We start from the raw sequence: 8,716 nt of genomic DNA, 5'->3' as shown, positions 1-8,716 counted from the left end.
AGTACCAGCCAGTCCTACCTGTAACCTTGTAAGTAGCCTTACTAAACCCCAACTTTGCGGTCAAAGTCAATTATGAAGACCTTCTAGCAATAGCCAGTACACATTTCACTGCTTGTGATAAGCCCCTGTAACTGTGGCGGGAAGGTGGGGAGGAGGAAAAGAGATTAATGAGTGCTACAGTAAACAAAGGAAAACTGGAGTTGGAGAATGTTACCTGGAGACCAGAGAAGGGTCACCTCGCCCCAGAGGTTAAAACAGCCAATGAAATAACATATGATTATGTATGGGACAATCTGTACCCCCCCCATTTCTGTAACCTACTCTAAATGGTATATAAGGAAAGCTTCCTTTATTCTTGGTGCTCAGCCTTTGGACATGAGTCTGCTGAGTCACTGCCAGCTTACTTAATAAACTTGCTTCCTGAAAGCTTTGGTGCCCTCTCAGTCTCTGTCTGAGCCTCCTGCAACATTTCTGGGGGCTCATTCAGGATTTGGAGGGTGGTGTTTTCACCTCCTTGTCACCGGCTCAACATCCCCAGCCTGCCAGGAGGGCTGCCCCTGCCAGGCACCACCAGATGGTGTTGATCCAAGGAGGCGAGTTCCAGTTGCACAAAGGGACCAGGAAAGGCTCGGGAACCAACCTGGGAGCCCTACTCATCAGACTGGTAAGAACCAAGGTTCAAATTCAGGCCTGCCTCAGGAGGCAGTAGGGGAGTCTGATCAACTCTCAAGAGCACCAGAGTAATGCCCTTTTGGGGAGTGAAACTGTGTCTTTCAGGTTCAGGGAGTGGGGTGGAAGTACTGTGCAGTGTGAGAGTGTGTGAAAGTGTGAGCCTGAGATGTAGACTGTTTATAAAGCAAGTGTGGAGTCCTGATCTGTGCGTGGGGCCATGGTGAACTCATATGGTCTAGGGCCTCTGATCTGGGGACTCACTATGGCCAAGAAATGCTAAATCCCCACAAGGGGAGTGGCCAGAGTGAGTGGTGTTATTTGTTTATCCCTGTGCCAGAGAGGAGGACCCCTTACCTCCTCTCCACAGCCCTCATCCCTTCTGTCATTGTCTCAATGTCTGACAAACAGGAGGAATTGGGAGGAGGTCAGAGTAAGTACACCCCCCTAGAACTTTAAGAGGGGATTTAATGGAGATTACAGAGTCAAACTGACTTCTGACAAGCTTAGGACTTTCTGTGAAATAGACTAGCCTACTTTTGGTATCGGATGGTCCTCAGAGTGGTCATTAAATAAGGTCATAGTCAATAGAGTTTTTAAAGTGGTTGTAGGGGAGCCTGAAACACCCAGGTGTTTCCTTATACAGACTGCTGGCAGGATGCAGTCCTCAACCAGCCCACGTGGCTAAAACCCCAGCTAGAGAGAGCATGTAAGATCATGGTACCAGGGTGGCAGCAGCTTCCAAGTACAGGGGAAAATGTGAAAAGCCAGAGAAGCCCATATTAATGAGGGACCCCAAGGAGTTCCCACCCCCCATGTGCCACTGTACAGATTAGAGAATTCCTAGGAGCTGCAGGTTTCTGTGGGATCTGGATCCCCAATTACTCTGTCTTAGCAAAACCCCTTTATTAAGCCACAAAGCGGGGAGAGTGGGACCTGTGGTATGGGGAGAGAAACAAACAAAAAAAGGCCTTTAAAAAAACTTAAGAAGGCACTCACAAACACACCCACTCTGGGCCTGCCAGATAGGATAAAGCCCTTCTTCCTTTATGTACATGAGGGACTGGGAGTTGTAGAAGTCTTGACCCAGCTGCTAGGTTCCTGACACTGCCCAGTGGCCTATTTATAAAAGCAACTTGATATAGTTTCCCCAGGCTGGCCACCCTGCCTGTGTGCCCTGGCAGCTACTGCCATGGCTGAAGCAGACAAACTTACTTTGAGACAAAAACTCACAGTCTGAGTTCCCCACTTTGTTTTGACTCTCATGGAATATAAAGAAAATTATTGGTTAACACATTCCCAAATGGTCCAATATCAAAGGATGTTATGTAAAAACCCATCTGTCCAGCTAGAGGTTGTTAAAACTCTCAACCCAACCACCCTATTATGGGTTAATTCAGGCCCACTGGATCATGACTGTTTAGAGATTATGGATGAGGTGTTCTCCAGCTGGCCAGGCTTGACCAACCAGCCCAATTAGTCACTTGGACATTGAGTGTTTCATGGATGGCAACAGCTTTGTCTGAAAAGACACATGTTTTGCCGGATATGCTGGATGCTATCATTAAAAACACGACCACTGCCAGTTGGGACTTCTAACTTGAAAAAAAAGTGTTAAATATGGACAAAAAAATTCTAAAATTACTAAAATATGTACGGGCCCCTAAGTGAGTAGCAGTCATGTACTCCGAGGGCACCAGAAAGGAGAGATAACAGCTGTTCAGGGAAATCGAAAGGCTGATCGGGAAGCCAAGCAAACAGCCCTCAGAAGAGGACAAACCTTGGCCTCACTGGCAGCTGCCTTGTTCCTGTGTCCCTTATCTAAATGGGATTCATGGCATACTTCACAAGAACAGGCTTGGTTTGAGACTGAAGGCAGAAATTTTCTACTGGATGGATGGTGGAAGTTTACTGATGGCCACATTGCCATACCTGAGTCACTGGCTCCCACATTTGTCAAGCAGTTCCATGAAGGAACACACCCAGGACAAATAGCTCTTGAGACCACCTTGGCCCAGCATTTTTATGTCCCCAAGCCCTCCAGCATAAGTAAGACAGTATGTGAAAGATACCATCTATGTGCCAGAAAAAATCCCTGATATTTCCTGGTGTTTGTCTACACTGTCTCAGGATAGATAAAAGCCTTCCCCACTCAGACTGAGAAAGTCCAAAAAATGGCCAGGTGCCTGTTAAAAAAAAATCATCCCTCAATTAGGAATACCTGTGTCTATTGGGTTAGACAATGGGCTGGCCTTTGTGGCTGAGGTGGTACAGTTAATAGCTAAGAGATTAAATATAACTTAAAAGCTATACACGGCCTATCACCCCCAGAGTTCAGGAAAAATAAAACTTATAAACAGGACTCTAAAAATTACAATAAAAAAAACTATGCCAGCTGACCCACCTACTCTGGGATCAATCACTGCCCACAGCCTTGCTCAGGATTAGGTCCAGCCCCACCAGACAGATGGGTCTCTCCCCTTTCGAAATGCTTTTTTGGCGTCCACCCCTTTTAGTCAAGGGCCTGCGAGGGGACCTTAAGAAAATAGGTGACCTCACCCTGAGACAACAGATACAGACCTTGCTTTGACTCCCTCAAAAATCAATGACTGGGTAAGAGAGAGACTCCCGTTAGCCTGACAACTCCCCCACACACTTATAAACCAGGGGATGCTGTTTGGATAAAGGAGGAATGTTCAACCATAAAGCTCCACTGGGGGGCCCTTTTGTTGTTTTGTCCACCTCCATAGCACTTAAGGTAGCAGAGATTGTTCCCTGGCTCCACCACAGCAGAGTGAAGCCAGCTTCCCTCTAGTGGGAGTGCATTCCTGACCAATCTCACCGTACAAGATCACCTTCAAAACACCAGTGCCCTTCCCCGACAGGACCTGCTTCCCAGGAGACACCAGGAGACCATGGATGATGAGACATCAGCCCTGCTCTAGTCACTCTGGAAGCTGACTAGTCTGTGCACAGCGGAAGCCTGAGGAGTCACCCATCTCACCTTTAAGGATGAGTCCATTCTGTGTTTTCTTCTTGCTAATCTTGGTCGGCTCTCTACCTGGGGATCCCCAGGCTTTGGACTGTGAATCATGTATGTACACTACCCAAGCGGGAGTGCTGTTACCAAAACTCTGGTTTTCCATACTTATTATTCCTGTGCAGGCACCATTGTTGGGTCATGCACCCACAGCCATACCATCTTCTCAGTGTGCTCTCATGATGGTCAGTTTATCTGTTTTAACCCCATCTATCACCCTCAGGAGCAATGGCTAGTGGTCCAAAGCTTCACCAGCAGTGGGAAGCTCGTTAACTGCACCCAGGTTAGTGACCCCAACACACCTGTGTCCATATAATTTGATGTGTGTGCCACAATAGCTAAAAACACTGGACCTTAGTGCAACTGTGGGGGCTAGCCTGGGAAAGGACCTACAGGTTAAATGACAAGTATATATGCTTAGAAGATGACAGTGGGACATTTGGTTGTGCGTACTATGAACGACTCTACTGCCCTTATTGGGGTTGTGAAAGGTGGGCATCTTGGTTAAAAGGGGAGGTCCATACCTCACATGGGACTGCTGCTCTTTTACAAAAAGGGAAGCAACCCCCGACTGCACTCTTGGTGCCTGTAACCCTGTAAATTTCAACCTTAGTGAAACAGGCTGGGAAGCTGGGAAAATGTCTGACATTTTAATCTATGGAAAGGAAACAGACCCCAGTACTTTGCTGCATTTTCAACTCACTGTAATCACTCAAACAACCAAAAACCTGTTCCTCTCACTAGCTGAGTCCATAGCACAAACTCTGAATGTAACTTCGTGTTATGTTTGTGGAGGAATTAATATGAGAGAACAATGGCCATGGGAGATGAAAGAGCTAAACCCAGAGAGCCCTTTAATGAAACCATTCCCCCAGCCACGGGGACAGCATTTGGCTCCTAAAAACCTCTATTATTGGGAACTACTGTATCTCCTGTCCAAAAGGCCAATTCTCCACCCTGGTAGGGGACTTGATCTGTTTGGGACAAAAGTTTTACAATGGTTCCTCTCAGGAGACTCAGTGGTTGGAGGCTCCTGATCACACGGAGCCCCAGCCTCACCTGCTGGCTGCAGTAGCCTGGAACAATCTCAGTCTGAGTAACTGCTGTTTACAGATTGATGAGGAGGACAAGGTAATTAAAGAGATTACTAACTAGATAAAAAGGCTTGCCCGAGTCCCTGTGCAGACCTGAAAGGGATAAAGTTCCAGTGACATATTGGGGGCTGGGGGAAGGTCACATAGTGGGTTCAAGACCTTAATAGGGACAACGTTCCTTCTCTTAAAAGCATGGCTGATATCACCCTGTGTAATCCCCCGGTACTGCGGTCTTTATCAAGATGATGCTCTTTGACCCAGAAGTGGGTCTGAGCATCAAAGGGGGGAGTATGGCAGGAAGGCAGGGAGGGAGAAGGGAGATCAATGAGTGCTAGAGTAAAACAAGGGAAAACCGGAGTTGGGAATGTTACCTGGAGAACAGAGAATGGTCACCTCACCCTTGGATAAGGGTTAAACATTGGTTAAAACAGCCAATGAAATAACATGTGATTATGTATGGGACAAGCTGTTACTCCCCCTCCCCACCCCATTTCTGTAACTTGCTCTAAATAGTATAATGTAGTAGGGAGGAAGACCAGAAGAAAACAGACTAGGCCTGAGTCCTGATAAAGTAGCAGGGAGGAAGGGATGGCATAGCAGAGAGATAAAACCTGAGAAACTAAACATGAGGAAGGTCACATAGCACCAGGGAGGGGAAAGTCACATAGCACTAGGGTGAGGTAGCCAATAAAATTAAATATAACCATATATGGATTAGACCTTGCTTTTTTGCTTCTGTAACCTGATTGCAAGGGTACATAAGGTGAGACCCCTCTGTTCTCAGGGCTCAGCCTTTGGACATGAGTCCGCTGAGTCTGTGCTGGCACAGTAAAACACTGCTTCCTGCTAATTGCCCCAAGAGTCCCATATCTCAGCTAGCAACCTCCCGCAACACTATAAGGAAAGCCCCCTTTGTTCTCAGTACTCAGCTTTTGCACATAAGTCTGCTGAGTCGCTGCTGGCCTGCTTAATAAACTTGAGCCCTGCTGCAACATAACCAATGCACTTTTGTTTCAAAATAACCGTTATGTCATTCTGAAAGTTTTCCCTTGCCTCTACCCAGCCCCACCCCCCGTCCCCTGATATTCTTATGGTCTGCCATAGTACACACATCAAAGATTTCAGTCCTCTGCACATTCCCAAATGATTCATTTCTTTGGAGAGCCTCTCCCCCTGTTGCTATTTTTAGGTTGACAAAAGAAAGTTAAACCTTCTAGATCATGATCTGTAGTTAAACAATTCCCAGGTCACTCATATGATAACTATTTTCTCAGTCTTTCTTTTTAGAAATATAAGTTACAAGCAATAAAAATAACCAAAGCAAAGAGAGATTTCTGTGACCTATACTGTAGCAGAAAGCAGGATAAGTTACATAGTTGTGAGGCAGCATGGGGTAGGTATACTGTTAGCCCTGTCAGGTAAAAGCAAACTGCTTCTGGCAGACCTTGAAAATTACTGTGGAGAAAAAGACATTAGCTAGACCAATAGCAGCAAAGCAAGGACCAGGGACAAGATTGATTTGCCCCAGTAAAAGTACAACATTCAGACAGCAGCTGCAAGTGGAGTCACCATGTGACCACATTTATTATTGTTCATATTCTCCAGGGTCCATCCAATATCTGCAGACTGAGCTAGTGAGTTAGCTGTACAGAAATGTGATCAGTATTCCTATCCCTAATTTCTTTTTTCTTTGCAGTGCTGGAGCTCAAACCCAGGGCCTTGTACATCCTGGGCAAGTAGTCTACCACTGAGCTACGTCCCCAGCCCCTAGTCCTGCTTCTTTTATGTCTCCTGTGGGAGACTCTGTCTCTGTAATTACCCAGGAGTGCAGCCAGGACTGAAGGGAAGCAAGTGAGATACCAGGGCATAAATTTAAAAGAGACACTCACTCACAGGACCAGCAAGAGCTGAGCCTGCCCTTAAACTTCATCCCTTAGGTACCTCACTCTTAGGGAGATCCCCACACATACACCAGGGCTGGGCAAGTGCAGTGTTAGAAGTTAATACATGCATCCGCCACTGGTGGGATTATAACTCACCACAAACTTTCTGGAGAGCATTTAGTTATTTAAAAAATTAATTCCAAGATTCCCAAATTATCACTTCTCACACATTTGTCCTTTCTTGGGAGTCTTTAAAAGTTTGATTTCATTTTTATGGAGTAACATGTGAATGTAGTTTTAAATGCCACTAGCTTCCAGAATTGTGAGAAAATACATTTTATTGTTTTAGTAAAAGTCAAATCACTGTTGTAAACATAAGAAAAAATGTCAGTTCTGAGGCCCTTCCTCCCCTCCCCACAAGGAAATCCCTCCCAGCTCTACCCCTGTCCTCTGGTTCTATAACAGAGACGCAGAGGCTACCTTTGCTAAAACACTGACTTCACTTGAGCCCTCAGAGGCCAGATGAAAACAGGATTAGAAACTTGGAATCTCTGCCCTTGTTTTATATCTGTCTCCTTTATTACCTTAAAACTGGGTCAGATTCATGCTCAATTCTGCACGTATGCATGTTAATCACTTAATGGGAGTTCATCTTAAGCTGGGAGACTCCTTCGCCTTCAAGGCTGAAGACACCAAGATAAGAGTAACTAAAGGAAGCCAGGCACAGTGGTTCAAGCCTGTAATTCTAGCTCCTCAGGAGATTGAGATCAGGAGGATTGTGGTTCAAGGCCAGTCTGGACAAAAGTTTGCAAGACTCCATCTCAGTGGAAAAAGTTGGGTGTGGTGGCATGTCCCTGTCATCCTAGTTACTGAGGGAAGTGTAAAATATGAGGCTGGAGGTCCAAGCTGGCCTAGACAAAAAGTGAGACCCTATTTCCAAAATAACCAGAGCAAAAAGGGCTGAGGGTATGGCTCAAGCTGTAGAACACAAGTACAAAGCCCTGAGTTCAAACCTTAGTACCCCCCCAAAGAAAAGAATAACTATGGAGCTGAGCATGGTAGCACTCACCTGTAACCCCAGTGCTCCAAAGAATGAGGAAGGAAGGTCACAAGTCAAGGCCATAGTAAGTTCAAAGCCAGCCTGAGCTATGTAGTGAGATCCTGTCTCAAAAACTTAAAACAAAAAAAAACTTAAAAAAAATAACTAATGTATTTTCAAGATTTGCAGGGTCATCAGAATGAACAGATTGCCAACTGCTAGCTTTTACCATGTCCTGTCCCAGACACTCAGAGTGGTGCCTAAAAGGCTCCAGTCATTGCCCTAAACCTGCCAGGAACATTGAGCCTTGAAGGCTCATCACCCCATGGCAAGCCTGTCCCTCTAAGCAGGAGCAATCATCTCATTACAGGAAATGAATAAGTGATGGTGACTTCCAGGAGCTTCGCAGAACCAGTCCTGAGACCACAGTTTGACCAAGACCCCTTCCTATGCAGGCTTCTTGCCCCCTTCCTTATGGAATCCTGGAGTTCAGGTGAGTACCCCTGAAGACAGTGAGGGTGCTTCATCCCCTTGTCTTCCTGATATAACTATGCTGAATTAAATCCTTTTCTGCTCTTCACCATGGCTTTTTGCCTTTGTTGTCTGGGGCAAGCAGCTGGACCTGATATGCTGGGATTCCCTGAAGCCAGGACCCTCTGGCCCAGGACTCCCTGCAACCAACTTGAGTTTTAGTCTTAGTTGTCCTATAAATGAGCTGTGACCATGTAGGTCTTCAGAACCTATATTGTTCAACAATTCTTTTTAAATTTATTACTGGGCTTTTTCTAGTTTTAACCAACATTATAAATTAGATTTGTATGATCATAAAAATGATCATACAAGGTACTGGGCACAAAATGTAAACCTGGAAGTTTTGTGTAGTTGTCCTCTAACCAGTGACCTGATTAGATTTTTATTTGGTCTAGTTCAGCCTCTTTGAGTTTCTGGCTCAACGATCCTATCATTTGGAGGTGGATTCTGCATTCATACA

General features: G+C 45.6%; 1 long non-coding RNA gene across 1 annotated transcript; it reads left to right on the top strand.

The window, feature by feature from the left end:
* The first annotated feature begins 371 nt into the window (after positions 1-371).
* On the top strand, positions 372-8,218 carry LOC109688801 (uncharacterized). Its single transcript, XR_002212650.2, has 3 exons — positions 372-664; positions 3,555-3,763; positions 8,096-8,218. It is a non-coding gene; the product is annotated as an uncharacterized lncRNA (long non-coding RNA).
* The last annotated feature ends 498 nt before the right edge of the window (positions 8,219-8,716 follow it).

The sequence above is a fragment of the Castor canadensis genome, chromosome 3, assembly GCF_047511655.1.
Source record: "Castor canadensis chromosome 3, mCasCan1.hap1v2, whole genome shotgun sequence".
In the NCBI taxonomy this organism is placed as follows: domain Eukaryota; kingdom Metazoa; phylum Chordata; class Mammalia; order Rodentia; family Castoridae; genus Castor; species Castor canadensis.
The sequence above is the reverse complement of the archived record's forward strand: the minus strand, read 5'-3'. Positions and strand labels throughout refer to the sequence as shown.